The sequence below is a fragment of the Capra hircus genome, chromosome 5 (assembly GCF_001704415.2).
Source record: "Capra hircus breed San Clemente chromosome 5, ASM170441v1, whole genome shotgun sequence".
In the NCBI taxonomy this organism is placed as follows: domain Eukaryota; kingdom Metazoa; phylum Chordata; class Mammalia; order Artiodactyla; family Bovidae; genus Capra; species Capra hircus.
In genome coordinates this window covers 4,311,209-4,330,882 of record NC_030812.1, presented here as the reverse complement: position 1 = coordinate 4,330,882, position 19,674 = coordinate 4,311,209, and the positions used below count along the sequence as shown (strand labels likewise).

General features: G+C 37.9%; 1 protein-coding gene across 6 annotated transcripts in view; it reads left to right on the top strand.

Moving 5' to 3' along the window:
* KCNC2 (potassium voltage-gated channel subfamily C member 2) overlaps positions 1 to 19,674 on the top strand; it is a 240,621-nt gene that overhangs the window by 200,150 nt on the left and 20,797 nt on the right. The window lies entirely within an intron of this gene.

Genomic DNA, 19,674 nt, shown 5'->3' with positions numbered 1-19,674 from the left:
ATTACCCAGAGAATTTTTGAATCTCTTTCAGTCTTTCTTCTTAACATTAGGTTTTTCCACCTAGATTTCTTTTAGTAAAAATTATTCTCTGCATTCGGAGAAGGCACTGGCACCCCACTCCAGTACTCTTGCCTGGAGAATCCCATGGCTGGAGGAGCCTGGTAGGCTGCAGTTCATGGGGTCGCGAAGAGTTGGACATGACTGAGCGACTTCACTGTTCCGTTTCATGCATTGGAGGAGGAAATGGAAACCTACTCCAGTGTTCTTGCCTGGAGAATCCCAGGGACGGGGGAGCCTGGTGGGCTGGGGTCACACAGAGTCGGGCACGAATGAAGCGACTTAGCAGCAGCAGCAGCAGCAGCATTGTCTGCGTTGGTATCTGCACAGACTCTCAATTCTGGAATCAATCATTTTCAGAACCCTTTAATTCCACTCTCCATGTGTTATGATTGTCTTGGAGTTGTTTTGTATAAAGGCCCTGCACTCTGGGCAGAGAAAGGCTGTGGTGGTTTAAAAATGTTTCCCTAATTCCTGATATTTCTCTCTTCAAAAATGGTGTTTGATTTTTCTTTTTTGAAAGTGGGCTGGATTTAGTGATTTGTTTCTAACAGACAGTGTGGAAAAAGTGATGGTGCGTAAAGTAGCTTCTGAGACCAGGTCACAAAAAACATCACATTTTCTTCCTTGTTTTCTCTCTCTCTTGGATTCCTCCTGGATCCCTGGTGTGGGCAGATGTTTTGAAGGCCCTCAAGGCCATGTGGAAAGGGGCCCACATGGTAAGAAACTAAGGCCTTCTCTCAATAGACAATAAGAATAGAGGTCTCCTGGAAACAGACTATGACTGTGCTACCTTAGAAACAGATATGCCAGCCCCAGGTAAGCCTGAAGTAACCACAGCTCCTAGCTGAAATCTTAACTACAATTTCATGGAGAAGCCCTGTGCCAGAACTACCCAGGTAGGTAACCCTGACTGATATGAAATTGGGATAATAAATATCTGTTACTTTGCTAAGTTTGAGATAATATTCACATAGCAATAGATAACTATAATAACTTTGGTGTCTGGAAGCATGGGAATAAGGAGATTAATTAAAGACTGGTGATTTCTCAAAGGGGTGATTGCCTCCTGACTCCAGTGAGTTGGTGAATTAGACCCTGAAGTGAGAAGGAAAAGGAAGGGCTAACATGAGCTCTCAGTTTTGACTTGAATACTTGAGTACCAGTGTTCCAGGGCTTCCCAGGTGATGCCGTGGTAAAGAATCTGCCTGCAAGGCAGAAGACACAAGAGATGTGGCTTTAATCCCTGGGTCGGGAAAAATCCCCTGGAGAAGGAAATGGCAATCCACTCCAGTATTCTTAACTGGAAAATGCTATGGACAGAGGAGCCTGGCGGGCTGCAGTCCATGGGTCACAAAGAGTCAGACACAACTGAGCACACACACACACACACACACACACACACACACACACACACACACACCAGTTTTCTCAGTTCAGTTCATTTGCTCAGTTGTGTCCCACTCTTTGTGACCCCATGGACTACAACGTGCCAGGCCTCCCTGTTCATTACCAACTCCTGGAGTTTACTCAGGCTCGTGTCCATTGAGTCGGTGATGCCATCTGACCATCTCATCCTCTGTCATCCCCTTCCCCTCTTGCCCTCCATCTTTCCCAGCATCAGGGTCTTTTCCAGTGAGTCAGTTCTTCGCGTCAGGTGGCCAAAGTATTGGAGTTTCAGCTTCAGTATCAGTCCTTCCAGCGAATATTCAGGACTGTAGGATTGACTGGTTAGATCTGTCTACTGAGATATCTGCCAGTGGTGGATCTATCTACTGAGATATCTGCCAGTGTTCTTTCTACTGAGATAAAGAGGAAGAGAGAAAGAACAGATCAGAGGGAAATTAAACAATCCGGTGAACTTACTCGACATCATATCCAGCGGCAATGGCAAGAAAGCCATTGAGCAAGAATGCAGTCTAGATTTCAGCAAGGCCAGAGCTGGGAACATAAGTTTGGAGTCAGAAGCAAATGGATGAATTTTTCATCACTGGGTCATATGAGGTCAGCTAGATATATAAACGGGTCTGCAGCCAAGTTGCATGTTGTTCCATCATTTGGAGATCAAGTGGAAGAGAGGACCTTTCAAAGAAAACTGGAAAGTATTGTCCAGAGAAGTAGGGAGAAAATCAGAAGGACATGGTAGACTGGAAGTCATTTACTGTACATATGTCAAAGAGAGAGGACCTTCAGTGTTTACTGCTTTTGAGGATGAGAACATGAAAATATCCATTCAAACCGGCTTGCAACTGATGACCTCTATGAGAGTTGGGTGCTCTAACTGGAGAAATATGAGGTGGGTGGATGGCTGACTTTTAAATATTTTGTCTCTTTCTTATTGAATGAACTATTTTTATCTCTATCTGAAGCATTTATTTTTTTATATCCCCCCACAAATACATACGCTTTGTATATAAGAACTTGTCTTGGTTTTTCCAGAATCTCAGGCAGAGAGGCTTCAAATTAATAGTCGAACAAGAAACATTTACTGAATTGAATTAGACTCTTGCACAATTAATAAATTTGCACAACAGAGAGGAAACAAAACAGTATGTCATTAAATATATTCAGTGAAGGATTACTGTAACCATTTGAGAAGGACTTTTTTGTATGGGGGTTCCTTCTCCAGTCCTAGTTCTTTCAAAATTTACTGTCTTAAAGAAATTTTCACATTTATAAAATCAAAATCAACAAAGCATGTTGGATGTGCAAAAGCTGTTAAAATGGCATTAGATGGCTGATTTGCTTAGCATTCCTAAAATGTGTCCCTGATTCAAACAAAGCAAAACAAAAGTGACAAAGCAGAACAAAACAAAACCTAGATAAAACTTGAGCTGTTGCCAGATTGTTGAAGCTCTAAAAACAAGAAATAAAGTGATAAAAAATGAGACATCAACAAAAACATAAAGTACAGGTGAAAGTTACCTTTTCCTTATTAACTAAGGACTTTTAGCACATAGTTTAAATGTTTTACCTTTAAGAATGAAACCAATTCAAATTTTGAGTGTCATTTTAAAGCATACAGAATTTTTAAGATTCTACAATGTGGAAAAGAGACACTTTGGGTTTCTTTCTAAGTCAGCACCATGCAAGCTCAAGAGAATATTAACTGTAGGATTTTCTAGCTCTATTAAATATTCAGAAGCTTCCCTTCATTGTCTCCCTGTCAAGGGCAAGTCCTATAAACCTTGCTCTGGAAAGTCTAAATGAGCTAAATAACCTGTAAAAACAACCATTTCTTTCTCTAGCTAAAAAAAAGATTTTTAACAAATATGTAAAGGAGAAGAACCTAGCTCATACTTGTCCACTCATGCAAGCTTCAGACTTTTAAAAGATGCTTTAGGAGCAAAATGTATGATTTGTCCAAATAATGAATGCACAGTTGCTTTCTAGCCTGATACCTCTTTGCTTAGTTATTTTTGCTTATGAAGAATCAGCATTTGGTTATTATTCTATTTATTTTATAAGGACCTTGAAAAAGTTCTATATATAAAGACCCATAAGAGAAATCAGTAATAAAGCTTAGGAATTTCATTTTTGTGGCTTAGCTACTTTTGTACTATTGATGACCCAAGTTTAGCATGTTTCTGTGCATGAGTGTTTGTATATATATATGTGTATAAAATGCTATTTGTTGGAATATTGTAATACTTATTTTCTAAATATTTGTATTCAGTATAGTTGAAGATTCTTGTCTTAATAAGAGATAAATTCAGAGAATCAATTCATGTTAGAAAACAGAGAGCTTTGACCTTAGTCTCTGCAACTTTTCTTTAAAATGGGATAATGGAATCTACTTGCAATATGGTTGCAGGATTAAAACAGATGCTAATTATTTTTTAGGACAGATATCCTCATTGAATTTTACCTATTATAGTAGTATTGCTTTTTTAAAAAAATTTTTTGTTTTTATTATTTTTAGTTGCTACCTTTTAAATGACAAAGACGGTATTGCTCTTGACATCTTAAAACTAATCCTAGTTGTTTTTTGTTTTTTTTAAATCACTCATTAATCCTACAAACTGTCATTGGTGGTACTGCCCTCAATTTCCTAGTTTCCTGATGCCACTGAAGACAGTGGATACTGAATTAGATTTGGGAGGTGGAATTAGTTAAAAATGGTATAAAATAATTGTGTAGTTACCATGGACAGGAACTTGGGCAAACTCTGGGAGATGATGAGGTACGGGAAGGCTTGGCGTTCTGCAGTTCAGGGGGTCACAAAGAGTCCGACGCAGCTGAGCGACTGAACAGCAGCAAGTTACCATATTTTGCTGATTGGTTATAGATAGAAAATGTCTATGATTTAGACAGTTTCAGTGATCATATTTGGGATATTTGGTATTAGCTTTCATTACTAAGCTCTTAACTTCACAGTTTCAAAAATGTGGTCTGCTGCTGTATTAGCTGAATAACTTCTTTACATTTTTCAGAGCTAGCCCATTTTGTTTATTCCTATAGCAAGTTGAGCAAAAATTTAAAATCCATAATAATCCCTATGGACAAAACTGACTTACCCTTGTGAAAGCAGTAATTTGTGTGTGTGTGTGTGTTTATTTACAACTCATACTTCTCAGTACCCACAGTTTGTTAATCCCTTGAAATCTATTCTCTCCTTTTTCTTCACTAAAAGTACTCAATAAGGGAAACTAGTGATGCCCTAATTATCTCATCCAGAAAACCTGTCTCCATTTTTATCGTCTTTGAACTCTGCGGAAATTGACATTTTAATCTCTCTTCCTTGAATCCTCCTCTTTCTCTTTTCATCTCTGACATTGCCCTGCTCTTGTCACTCAGATGTTCCTTTATTAGTCTTAGTTTATACTTTTCTTTCCAATCTGTTATGTGTGTTGTTTTCATAAGCCTTTTTAAACATCCATTTGAAGGAAGTGGCTGCGTGTAAATAAGTGAACCAAAGTGGTGGTAAACTTTATGTTTGCTGTGAGCATATTCTTTGCTATTGCCAATATTTATTAAGCACCAACTCAGCGACATTGAAATAAAAGAGGAACGAAGATTTCTGCTGTCGCAAGCTTATATTCAACCAAAGGAACAGAAATAAAATATTGTAGAAACGAGGGAGGTGGTATAGGAGAGATATGAACAGGAACCTATCAAGAAAGTATTTAATTTTGCCTCAGATTTTTAGGGATTTATTTCAAAGACCAAGTGATCTCTGAGTTGAGTCTAGAATATTAAGTAGTTCTTTGCCAGTCATGCAGAGCAAAGAGGTGCATGTACAAGTGCATGAGAATTGAAGTGTCTGGTACATCACGGAAGATAGGGGGTGTGTAAGGAGATAGACAAGTGTGTAAGGTCTACATAAAGCAATTTTTTGAATGACATATTAAGAACATAGTGTATTATCCTGTAATTGAGAGCCATTAAACTTTTAAGCAGATGAGTGACATAATTACATTTGTTCCCTTAAAGCGATGCTTATTCCTAGTAATCAAGGACAAGCTAATTAAAGGCAAATTAAAAGCTAAACCACCGGCACTGGGAATAGAGAGACAGGAGAAAAATACTAGAGAAATTTTAAGTCTGAGAAACTATAAGACTCAGTGATTCAACAGCTGAAGGTGTTGGGAAAATAAATAAGGAATCTAGGTACCAAGTTGGTTAACGGTCAAATGATAGTTCAAAATAACAGAAAATATTAGTTAGTTCAGTCGCTCAGTCGTGTCTGACTCTTTGCGATCCCATGGACTGCAGCACACCAGGCTTCCTTGTCCATCACCAGCTCCTGGAGCCTACCCAAACTCAGGTGCATGGCATCAGTGATGCCATCCCACCATCTCATCCTCTGTTGTCCCCTTCTCCTTCTGCCTTCAATCTTTCCCAGCATTAGGGTCTTTTCCAATGAGTGGGTTCATCACATCAGGTAGCCAGAGTATTGGAGTTTCAGCTTCAGCATCAATCCTTCCAATGAATATTCAGGACCAATTTCCTTTAGGATGGACTGGTTGGATCTTTGCTGTCCAAGGGACTCTCCAGAGTCTTCTCCAACACCACAGTTCAAAAGCATCAATTCTTTGGCACTCAGCTTTCTTTATAGTCCAACTCTCACATCCATGCATGACCACTGGAAAAACCATAGCTTTGACTAGACCATGGACTTTTGTTGGTAAAGTAATATCTCTGATTTTAATATGCTGTCTAAGTTGGTCATAGCTTTTCTTCCAAGAAGCAGGTGTCTCTTAATTTCATGGCTGCAGTTACCATCTGCAATGATTTTGGAGCCCTCAAAATAAAGTCTCTCACTGTTACCATTCTTTCCCCATCTATTTGCCATGAAATAATAGGATCAGATGCCATGACCTTAGTTTTCTAAATGTTGAATTTTAAGCCACCTTTTTCACTCTCCTCTTTCAATTTCATCAAGAGGCTCTTAAGTTCTTCTTCGCTTTCTGCCATAAGGGTGGTGTCATCTGCATATCTGAGGTTATTGATATTTCTTCATGCAATCTTGATTCCATCTTGTGCTTTATCCAGCCCGGCATGTCTCATGATGTACTCTGCATATAAGTTAAATAAATAGAGTGACAATATACAGCCTTGATGTACTCCTTTTCCTATTTGGAACCAGTCCATTGTTCCATGTCCAGTTCTAACTGTTGCATCTTGTCCTGTATACTGATTTCTCAGGAGGCAGGTCAGGTGGTCTGGTATTCCCATCTCTTTAAAAATTTCCCACAGTTTGTTGGCAAATGATGGTTCAAAATAACAGAAAATATAATGGAATAGGAATATCAGATTTGAATGTATATTAGGCAAGTACAGTTTGAAGTTCCTTTGAAACCTTCAGTAATACAATGTATAACATCTACTCTGATGGTTAATTTCATGTGTCAGCTAGGATAAGGAATGCCCTAATCACTGGTAAAACATTATTTCTGAATGTGTTTCTGGAATAAGTTAACATTTTAGTTTATCCACTGACTAGATAAGATCAGTGGACCAGTGTGGGTGGACTGTTGAGGGTCAAAAAAACCAGAAGGGTGAATTAGCTCTCTCTGCTTGTTTGGAGACATCCATCTTCTCCTGCCCCGGGACATTTGGACGCATGGTTCCTGGACCACCAGACTCAGACTGGGGCTTACATCATTGGCTACTCTAATTCTGAGACTATAAAACTTGAACTGGGACTCTACTGGCTTTTTAAAGCCTTCATCTGGCAGACAGCAGATCATGGGGCTTCTCAACCTCAGCAATATTGTGAGCCAATCCCTCATAATAAATCTCTTTTTATATACCTAGATATATTGTATTGATTCTGTTTCTCTAGAGAACCTGGACCAAGAGAGTTATTGTTTTGATTACCTCCATATTACTTGTTATTTAATTGAGATGGAAGAATTGTATGGATTTGGAGAACTACAAGTCACAAAGGAAAAAGTATAAGCTGAAGATTAATATTTCATGCATTGGTGGTTAATTGGAATTGAGGAAATAAATAAGCTTACCAGATTTCCAGAGATTTCAATACTTAATCAGTGGATGCAAGTATTTCTGATTATTCCAGATTTCTGTGAATACCAAGAATTCCTTAGGTTAGAGCTCAGTTCATGTGTGATCGTTTAAAAATTATTAACATAATAAATGCATGATTTATTTATTTTATAATCTAATAAAGCATATAATTCTATTAAAGATCACCTTGGAGAACTAGTGGTCTTGTGTAGAGTCACAAAGAAAGAGGAAAGTGAAAAAGCTGGCTTAAAACTCAACATTCACAAAACAAAGATCATGGCATGTGGTCCCATTACTTCATGGAAATAGATGCAGAAAAAATGGAGACAGTAACAGACTTTATTTTCTTGGACTCCAAAATCACTGTGGATGGTGACTCCAGGCATAAAATGGAAAGACGCTTGCTCCTTGGAAGAAGAGCAATGACAAAACTTGACAGCGTATTGAAAAGCAGAGACATTACTTTGCCGACAAAAGTCCATATAGTCAAAACTATGGTTTTTCCAGTAGTCTTGTATGGATGTGAGAGCTGAACAATGAAAAAGGCTGAGAATCGAAGAATGCATTCAAACCATGGTGCTTAAGAGTCCCTTGATCAGCAAGGAGATCCAACCAGTCTATACTAAAGGAAATCAGTCCTGAATATTCATTGGAAGGACTGATGCTGAAGCTGAAGTTCCAGTACTTTGGCCACCTGATGTGAAGAGCCAACTCTTTCGAAGAGATTCTGATGCTGGGGAAGATTGAAGGCAGGAGGAGAAGGGGATGACAGAAGATGAAATTGTTGGATGGCATCACTGACTCAATGGACATGGGCAAACTCCAGGAGATGGTGAAGGACAGGGAAGCCCGACATGCTGAAATTCATGAGCTCACAAAGAGTCAGACACAGTTGAGCAACTGAACACCAACAATAGAGTCATTGGTGAGTCCTATTAGTTATTATAGAAGGATTGAGAGATACCTGTTTTCCTGGATTAGGACATGACTCAGTGATATAAGCAAACATTTTTAATAAAAATAATTTTTTAAAAGAATAGCATCTCTGAGAGAAAAAAAATGTGAGACGAGCAGCATCGTTTCACATTTTTGCAAATCTCATGTCTGACTTACTAGAAGATGGCTGGGTTCTCATATCTCCTTGTGCATTCAGTCTGTTGTAACACACCGGGTCATGTAGCCTCTAGAAAACTTCTCTGTAAACTGGTGAGACAATGACAATGAAAAATGCCAAAATTATTTTAATATTATTACAAAGTCAATTTTGATTTTATAAACCAAGGCAAAGTTCTAAGGACCTCTATAAATCCACAGGCTATACTGTGATAGCTGTTGATATCGTTCAATTGCTAAAGCAAGCAATATTAAGGTCAACTCTACTGGGTTTTCGATTACACAGCCAATGAATCCCCTTTCATGTTTAAATATGTTGTTTCTGTGTCATGTAATGAAATTGCAAGTTACACATGGGCTTTGTTTTGTGACATATAGATAATTTTCCTCTGCCTTCTGGGAAGAATTGGCAACTATTTGCAGTAGTGCTCAAGATCTTCAGGTAAAGGAGGGACTGAGAATCTAGTGTCCTCAATCCACACAGAGGTTGACTAGGGTGGACTGAAGGGGCCTGACCCAGGTTGAGTAGCATGGAAGATCAAGGTATCTGCTAAACGAAATGATCTTGAGGAGAGGGGGATACTAAAACCCAAACAAATATGTTAATATGTATGGGGAAGGCCCAGATACATTGGAGCAATGGCTAAGATTGGAAGACTCTCAGGATTCGGTTACCTTGGCATAGGTCATATTTTTAGAAAGGATTACTGAACAAGCAGATATGGAAAAGAAGGAGCAGTAATATTTGAGACTGAACCTGGGGAAGACTGTATGGTGTATCGCAGAGGCAGACAGGCGTGCGTGTCATTGGGTAGAGTGTGTTTTAACCACAGTGCCATAGTGTTGAAAGAAGCATTTTTATCAGAGTCAGTGAATCTCTGGCAGGTGTTTTCAAACTAGTCACCTTCCTTCACCCTCATCTAATCCTCCCGTCACCTCCCTCACTTTCAACTAAGTAAAATCAAGGACTCTTAAATAATTCATTTTGGAAAGTAGTTGTTAGTCTAAAGAAAGATGTACTGGGGTTCATGTGATATAGGGTTAAAATCTGCCTGTCTCTAGGTAATCCTAGATCATGGTTGCGTGCATTGTATCATCTCAAGGCAAACTGAGTCATTTAAAAATGAATTTAAGGCAAATCAATATATGCTGAAGATGGAAAATTTGGTTTGAGGAGAGTTTTCAATAATTGGCATCTAAGGTATACAATTCATGTTTATGTTTTGAAATTACTATATGTGATCTGTTATTCTTATGACTGAAAAGGTATAGAATTTTTATTTAATGAAAGAGGTGTAAAAATTATCTTCACAAAGTGTATTAATGACAATTTAGATTGTATTGTGAGACTTAGAGAAGTAAAATGACATTGTATATTCATATCTGATGACTTAATTCTAGTTCTGTATCTCTGAATAACACAATCCATTATGATGATACTGATATTATACACAGGCCTCTTTTGCCTGTATCCTGGAAAATTATATTTGGATGTGAGTGACTAGGCCTTGATTATAAACAAACAACTAAAATTTCAGTGAAATCAGTCTATTGCAAAGAAAGTGTAGAGAGAATCATGTATATATTGGATAAAGATACCAAAAAACATGATGGAAGATATTTATTAGGGATCACATAAGTCTCAGTAGCCAAAAGTAATATTTTGGTATATTTTCTTGATTTAAGAAATCTTGTATTGTTCTATATCTTTGGGTTTTTTGTCCATTTCTATATATGTCTATTTGTATATCTATTTATATAATATTTTGTGTCTATATTTAACCTATAGCTACTATATATAATACCCATCTATCATACATAAACACATTTTATATGTAGATATGAAACACATAACATGTTATAAACACATACATGATTACATACAGGTGAAAGTGAAAGTGAAGTCGCTCAGTCGTGTCCAACTCTTTGGGACCCCGTGGACTGTAGCCCACCAGGCTACTCCATCCATGGGATTCTCCAGGCAAAAATACTGGAGTGGGTTGCCATTTCCTTCTCCAGGGGATCTTCCTGACCCAGGGATCAAACCCAGGTCTCCCCCATTGGAGACAGACGCTTTAACCTCTGAGCCACCACTGTCCCCTACATACAGTTACCTCTAGCTTAATCTTCTTCCCTGATTTCTGAGTTTAGTAATCACGTTAGGTGATCAGCTTTCTTCAACCTAATTCTGTACCATAAATGCAGTAATGTATGTGAAACTGCTTCTTAATGATAAACTTGGATGAAGAGAAACTGATTCTACTGGCTTAAGAAGTCAAAGTGATTGTCAACTCTGCATGGAGCCAGCAGACACTGGGCTCTCACTGTCCCTGTTTGATTGGCCCTTGAAGACAGACTGACTAATGAAAGAAACTTCTCTCCCTAGAGACCACAGTTCTGTGAACAACACGGCAGAGCTAGTGTATGGGATCTGAATACAGACATGATTAAGAGCATCTGCTGAGTTTCAGATGCTGTGGAAAAGAAGAAAAATTACAAACTGCCAATGTATAATTTCTGTGGACAAATGAAATAAGCTTAATGGTCATCAAGAATGAAGATCCAGGTTTAATCCTCTTTTGGTCATTATTTTCTTTGAGTTTTGTTTTAAAATTAAAACTTAAAACACATAACTAAAAATTTTGTGATAAATGTTAACTTGGTTTGCATTTATAAAATCAGTTATGATTCTCCATTAGCAGCAACACACTCACTCAAGGCCACATTCTTATACTCAAACATAACCACTGCTAAGAATATAGCATTTCTATTTATTTGTACGCACTAGTTATACACAAAGAAAGGAATGGGATTCAACTCTGCATTGTCGTGCCACAGCCATTTAGAATAGAATCTACTAGTACTACTACTACTACTACTAAGTCGCTTCAGTCGTGTCCGACTCTGTGCAACTCTATAGATGGCAGCCCACCAGGCTCTGCCATCCCTGGGATTGTCCAGGCAAGAATACTGGAGTGGGTTGCCATTTCCTTCTCCAATGCATGAAAGTGAAAAGTCAAAGTGAAGTCACTCAGTCGTCTCCGACTCTTAGCGACCCCATGGACTGTAGCCCACGAGGCTCCTCCATCCATGGGATTTTCCAGGCAAGAGTACTGGAGTGGGGTGCCATTGCCTTCTCCAGAATAGAGTGTGGTACATAGTAATTACTAGGAGCCAGGTGGTTGTTTAGTATGTTTCATTAGTGATCATTCTGTGTCTGTACATATTGTTATATCATTCTTTTATGATGTCAGTTTATAACCATACCATGGCCATACCATTGACTCATGGATGTTTCTATTTTTTCTGTTTCTTTTTTGTACAAATAATGCTTAAATGAATGCCCTACATATATCTTTGTATTTCTATATACATATTTTACCAGAGTAAATTTCTGAAAGTGGAAATTTTAGATCAAGAGGCACTGTGGGTTCTGATACTTTATCGTTGGAAGTCCTTGCTCTTCTCATGTATTTATTTCAGAGAGTAAAGCAGAATGAGCATAATAGGAATGAAGCATTCCCATTTGGAAAATATATAATGCCCTTGAAATACAAGCTAAAAATAGGTGCACCTCATGTGGAACTGTAAAAACAAATTCCTTAGCATATATTTTAGGTAATATGCCTTAGAAAAGCTTCTTATAATGTTTATGTCCAAGTATAAAATTGTCTCATTAACTGTTGTTAAAAAACAGGCAAATTTAAGTTTTCTTCAACTTTTTTCTCCCTTTAAAACTTGCAATGAAGCTTCATATATCTGTGAGTTAATAAGATGAAGTGAATTTTAAGACAGATTCTGTGTTGTGGCCAACATAATTTTTACATAACAGATATTTTTTAAATGTGCTGTTTTACTAATTTCATAAGAACTGAGCACCTACTTCTTGCCATGGGTTAGGTCTGGTCCTTAGTTTTAAGGATAGATATCAAGTCCTTCTCTTTGAAGAACTTGTGAAAGTGTTCTTCAAAATGCTGATGAGGAATTAGCATCAGTAACAAAACTGATAGAAAAGTGCTACAGTATTATCAGTGATCCTGGGCTAGGGGAGGGTAGAGGAGGGCCGTTTAATCAGTCTGGTTCTCATTACATTTTTAAGTCCTGGAACTTTTGAATTAGTTATTGAGTTCAAGTTTATTTATTTATCTAGCTTTCTTTTTATTTTTATTAATTTATTATTAATTAATTTATTTTTTATTAAAAGATAATTGCTTTACAGAATTTTATTGTTTTCTGTCAAACCTCAACATGAATTAGCCATAGGTATACATATTCCTCTCCCTTTTGAACCTCCCTCCCATCTCCCTCCCCATCCCACCCCTCTAGGTTGATACAGAGCCCCTGTTTGAGTTTCCTGAGCCATACAGCAAATTCCCATCGGCTATTTTACATATGATGATGTAAGTTTCCATGTTACTCCTTCCATACATCTCACCCTCTCCTCCCCTTTCCCCATGGCCATAAGTCTATTCTCTATGTCTGTTTCTCCATTGTTGCCCTGTAAATAAATTCTTCAGAACCATTTTTTAAAGATTCTGTATATATGCATTAGAATACAGTATTTGCCTTTCTCTTTCTGACTCACTTCACTCGATATAATAGGTTCTAGGTTCATCCACCTCGTTAGAACTGACTCAAATGTGTTCCTTTTTATGGCTGAGTAATATTCCATTGTGTGTATGTACTACAACTTCTTTATCTGTTCATCTGTTGATGGACATCTAGGTTGAGTCCATGTTCTAGCTATTGTAAATAGGGCTGGGATGAACAATAGGATGCATGTGACTCTTTCAATTTTGGTTTCCTCAGGATATATGCATAGGAGTCAGATTGCTGGGCCATATGGTGGTTTTATTCCTAGTTTTTTAAGGAATTTTCACACCATCTTCCATAGTGGCTGTATCAATTTACATTCCTACCAACAGTGCAAGAGCGTTCCCCTTTTCTCCACAACCCTTTCCAGCATTTACTGTTTGTAGACTTTTTGGTGAGGGCCATTCTGACCAGTGGGAGATGATATCTCATTGTAGTTTTGATTTGCATTTCTCTGATAATGAGTGAAGGTGAAGTCACTCAGTCGTGTCCGACTCTTTGCAACCCCGTGGACTGTAACCTACTAGGCTTCCCCATCCATGGGATTCTCCAGGCAAGAATACTGGAGTGGATTGCCATTTCCTTCTCCAGGGGATCTTCCCGACCCAGGGATCGAACCCGGGTCTCCCGCATTGAAGGCAGACGCTTTAACCTCTGAGCCACCAGGGAAGATCTGATAATGAGTGGTGGTAAGCATCTCTTCATGTGTTTGTTAGCCATCTGTCTGTCTTCTTTGAAGAAATCTCTGTTTAGGTCTTTCTCCCACTTTTTGATTGGGTTGTTTGCTTTTCTGGCATTGAATTGTATGAGTAGCTCATATATTTTGGAAATTAATCCTTTGTCAGTTGTTTCACTTGCTATTATTTTCTCCCATTCTGAGGGTTGTCTTTTCACCTTGCTTATAGCTTCCTTTGCTGTGCAAAAGCTTTTAAGTTTAATTAGGTCCCACTTGTTTACTTCTGTTTTTATTTCCGTTACTTTAGGAGGTGGGTCATAGAGCATCTTGCTTTGATTTATGTCATCGAGTGTTCTGCCTATGTTTCTTCTAAGAGTTTTATAGTTTCTGGTCTTACATTTAGGTCTTTAATCCATTTTGAGTTTATCTTTGTGTATGGTGTTCAGTTCAGTTCAGTTCAGTTGCTCAGTCGTGTCCGACTCTTTGCGACCCCATGAATCGCAGCACGCCAGGCCTCCCTGTTCATCACCAACCACCAGAGTTCACTCAGACTCACATCCATTGAGTCAGTGATGCCATCCAGCCATCTCATCCTCTGTCGTCCCCTTCTCCTCCTGCCCCCAACCCCTCCCAGCATCAGAGTCTTTTCCAATGAGTCAACTCTTCACATGAGGTGGCCAAAGTACTGGAGTTTCAGCTTTAGCATCATGTTAGGAAGTGTTCTAATTTCATTTTCTTACATGTAGCTATCCAGTTTTCCCAGCACCATTTATTGAAGAGGCTGTCTTTGCACCATTGTATATTCTTGCCTCCTTTGTCAAAAATAAGGTACCCACAGGTGCATGGGTTTGTTGCTGGGCTTTCTGTCTTGTTCCAGTGGTCTATATTTCTATTTTTGCACCAGTGCCATACTGTCTTGATGACTGTAGCTTTGTAGTATAATCTCAAGTCAGGAAGATTGATTCCTCCAGCTCCATTCTTCTTTCTCAAGACTGCTTTGGCTATTCACGGTCTTCTGTGATTCCATATGAACTGTGAACTTTTTTGTTCTAGTTCTGTGAAAAATGCCATTGGTAATTTGATAGGGATTGCATTAAATCTGTAGATTGTGTTTGGTAGTATAGTCATTTTCACAATATTGATTCTTCCTACCCAGGAACATGGGATACCTCTCTGTCTGTTTATGTCATCTTTGATTTCTTTCATTAGTGTCATAATTTTCTGTGTACAGTTCTTTTGTCTCCTTAGGTAACTTTATTTCTAGATATTTAATTCTTTTGTTGTAATGGCGAATGGGATTGATTCCTTAATTTCTCTTTCTGATTTTTCATTGTTAGTATATGAAAATGCAAGTGATTTCTGTGTATTGATTTTATATCCTGCAACTTTGCTAAATTCACTGATTAGCTCTATTAATTTTCTGATACTATCTTTAGGGTTTTCTATGTACAGTATCATGTCATCTGGAAACAGTGAGAGCTTTATTTCTTCTTTTCTGATCTAGATTCCTTTTATTACTTTTTTTTCTCTGATTGCTGTAGCTAGGACTTCCAGAACTATGTTGACTAATAGTGGTGAAAGTGGGCACCCTTGTCTTGCTCCTGATCTTAGGGGGAATGCTTTCAATTTTTCACCATTGAGAATAATGTTTGCTGCAGGCTTATCATATGTGGCTCTTACTATGTTGAGGTAGGTTCCTTCTGTGTCCATTTTGTGAAGAGTTTTAATCATGAATGGGTGCTGGATTTTGTCAAAGGCTTTTTCTGCATCGTTTGAGATGATCATATGGTTTTTACCTTTCAATTTGTTAATATAGTGTATCACATGGATTGGTTTGCGTATATTGAAGAATCCTTGCATCCCTGGAATAAACTGAACTTGATCATGGTATATGAGCTTTTAGATGTGTTGCTGAATTCTGTTTGCTAAAATTTTGTCGAGGATTTTGCATCTATGTTCATCAGTGATATTGGCCTGTAGTTTTCCTTTTTTGTGTTGTTTTTGTCTGGTTTTGGTATCAGGGTGATGGTGGCCTCATAGAATGAATTTGGAAGTGTTCCTTCCTCTGCAATTTTTTTGAAAGAGTTTTAGAAGGATAGGCATTAGCTCTTCTCTAAATGTTTGATGGAATTCTCCTGTGAAGCCATCTGGTCCCAGGCTTTTGCTTTTGGGGAGATTTTTAAATCACAGTTTCAATTTCAGTGCTTGTAATTGGGTTGTTCATAATTTCTGTTTCTTCCTGGCTCAGTCTTGGGAGATTGAACTTTTCTAAGAATCTGTCCATTTCTTCCAGGTTATCTATTTTATTACCATATAGTTGTTCATAATAGTCTCTTCTAATCCTTTCTATTTCTACATTGTCTGTTGTAACCTTTTTTTTTTTTCATTTCTAATTTTGTTGATTTGATTCTTTCTTTTTTGATGAGTCTGGCTAAAGGTTTGTCAATTTTGTGTATCTTCTCAAAGAACCAGCTTTTAGTTTTATGAATCTTTATTATTGTTTCTTTCATTTCTTTTTCATTTATTTCTGCTTGGATCTTTATGATTTCTTTCTTACTACTAATTTTGGTTTTTGTTGTTGTTGTTGTTCTTCTTCTTCTTTCTTCCAGTTGTTTTAGTGTAAAGTTAGGTTGTCTATTCAATGTTTTTCTTGTTTCTTGAGGTGGGATTGTATTGCTATAGACTTCCCTCTTAGAAAACTGCTTTTGTTGCATCCCTTAGGTTTTTAGTTGTGTTTTCATTGTTGTTTGTTTCTAGAAAATTTTTGGTTTCCCTTTTGATTTCTTCAGTAGCCTGTTGGTTATTTAGAAACATACAGTTTAGTTTCCATGTGTTTGTGTTCTTACACCTTTTTTTTTTCTTGTAACTTATATCTAGTCTCATAGCATTGTGGTCAGAGAAGATGCCTGATATGATTTCCATTTTCTTAAATTTACTGAGGTTTCATTTGTGACCCAAGATGTGGTCTATCCTGGAGAATGTTCCATGTGTGCTTGAGAAGAAGGTGTATTCTTCTCCATTTGGCTGGAATGTCCTGAAGATATCTGTGAGATCCATCTCATCTAATGTATCATTTAAGACTTGTGTTTCCTTATTAATTTTCTGTTTCGAGGATCTGTCCCTTGGTGTGAGTGGTGTGTTAAAGTCTCCTACTATTACTGTGTTACTGTCAGTTTCTCCTTTTATGTCTGTTAGTGTCTGTCTTATGTATTGAGGTGCTTCTGTGCTGGGTGCATAGATATTTACAATTGTAATGTCTTCCTCTTGGATTGATCCCTTGATCATTATATAGTGTCCTTCCTTATCTCTTATAATCTTTATTTTATGGTCTATTTTGTCTGATATGAGGATTGCTACTACAGCTTTCTTTTGCTTCCCATTTGCATGGAATATATTTTTCCATCCTCTCACTTTCAGTCTATATGTGTTTGGTGGTACTGAATTCTCTTTAATTTTTGCTTGTCTGAAAAGCTTTTTATTTCTCCATCAACTCTGAATGAGATCCTTGCCAGGTACAGTAATCTTGGTTGTAGATTTTTCCCTTTTAGTACTTTAAATATATCCTGCCATCCCCTTCTGGCCTGCAGAGCTTCTGCTGAAAGATCAGCTGTTAAGCCTATGGTGTTTCCCTTGTGTGTTACTTGTTGCTTCTCTCTTGCTGCTTCCAATTTTCTTTCTTTGTATTTAGTCTTTGTTAGTTTGACTAGTATGTGTCTTGGTGTGTTTCTCCTTGGGTTTATTGTGTATGGGACTCTTTGTGCCTCTTGGACTTGATTGAATATTTTCTTTTCCATGTTGGGGAAATTTTCAACTATAAGCTCTTCAAAAGTTTTCTCATACACTTTTTTTTCTCTTTTTCTTCTGGGACCCCTATAATTCAAATGTTGGTGTGTTTGATATGATCCCAGAGTTCTCTGAAACCATCTTCAGCTTTTTTCATACTTTTTACTTTATTCTGCTTTTCTGAAGTTATTTCCACCATTTTATCTTCCAGCCTACTGATTCATTCTTCTGCTTCAGATATTCTACTATTGATTCCTTCTAGAGTATTTTTAATTTCAGTAATTGTGTTGTTTGTCTCTGTATGTTTTTTCTCTAATTCTTCTAGGTCTTTGTTAATTGATTCTTGCATTTTCTCTACTTTGTTTTCAAGGTTTTTGATCACCTTTCCTATCATTATTCTGAATTCTTTTTCAGGTAGTTTGCCTATTTTCTCTTCATTTATTTGGACTTACATTTTTCTAGGTTGTTTCTTCATTTGTGCAGTATTTCTCTGCCTTTTCATTTTTTTTCAAGTTATTGTGTTTGAGGTCTCCTTTTCCCAGGTTTCAAGGAAAGTTGAGTTCTTTCCTTGAAGAAGATTGAATTCTTTCTTCCTTTTGGTTTCTGCCGTCCTAAGATTGGTCCAGTGGTTTGTGTGAGCTTTGAATAAGGTGAGATTTGTGGTGAGTTTTTGCTTGTTTTCTTGTTTTGGGCTTCCCTGGTGGCTTAGATGGTAAAGTGCGGAAGACCTGCAGTGAGGAAGACCATGTTCAATCCCTGGGTTGGGAACGTCCCGTGGAGAAGGAAATGGCAACCTACTCCAGGATCCTTACCTGGAAAATTCCATGGATGGAGGAGCCTGGAGGGCTACAGTCCATAGGGTCACAAAGAGTTGGATATTACTGAGCGACTTCACTTTCACTTTTCTTTTGCTTGTTTGTTTTTCCTCTGATGGGCAAGGCTGAGTGAGGTGGTACTTCTGTCTGCTGATGATTCATTTGTATTTTTGTTTTGTTTGTTGTTTAGATGAGGCATTCTATAGGGTGCTATTGGTGTTTGGGTGATGCTGGGTCTTGTATTCAACTGGTTTCCTTTGTGTGAGTTCTCACTATTTGATACTCCCTAAGGTTAGTTCTCTGGTTGTCTAGGGTCTTGGAATCAGTGGTCCCATTCCAAAGGCTCAGGGCTTGATCTCTGGATGACTCTGGCTCAGGGTCTCTCATGAGACTGCTGTGAAACTGACTGGAGCTACAGCCATCCAAAGGCTTGACTTGGGCTGCAGAGCACAATTGTAGACAATCCACAGACACCCAGTACTATGAAGAATCAGAGCATGCAGGGTTCCAGCTATTCCACTTAACTACGATGTTCCTTGGCAACATCTGGCCAAGGTGTTGAGCTGAGAGAAGAGCCAAAGATGTGGGTCCAGGTGACTGAAGGTGTTAGAATCCCTCTGGAGCAGTCACTGGGTCACAGGGAGTGGAATCAGAAAAAACTTTATTACTGAAGTATAGCTGCTATACAATATCATATAGGTCACAGGCATACAATATAGTGATTCACAGTTTTAAAGGTTATACCCATTTATAGTTATTATAAAATATTGGCTATATTCCCCATGTTGTACAACGTATGCTTGTAGATTATTTTATAGATAATAGTTTGTACCTGTTAATCTCTTCCCCTGCATATTCCCCCTCCCTGCTTCCTTTTCCCCACTGGTAACCACCAGCTTGTTGACTATATCTGTGAGCTTGCTTCTTTTTTGTTCTATTCACTAGTTGGTTGTATTTTTTAGGTTGCACATACAAGTGATATCACACAGTATTTGTCTTTCTCTGTTTTACTGATTTCACTTAGCATAATGCCATGTAAGTCCATCCATGGTGTTGCAAATGGCAATATTTCATTCTTTTCTATAGCTGAGTGTATTCCATTGTATGTATGTATGTATGTACATGTATATATACATACACCCATCTTGTTTATCCATTCATCTG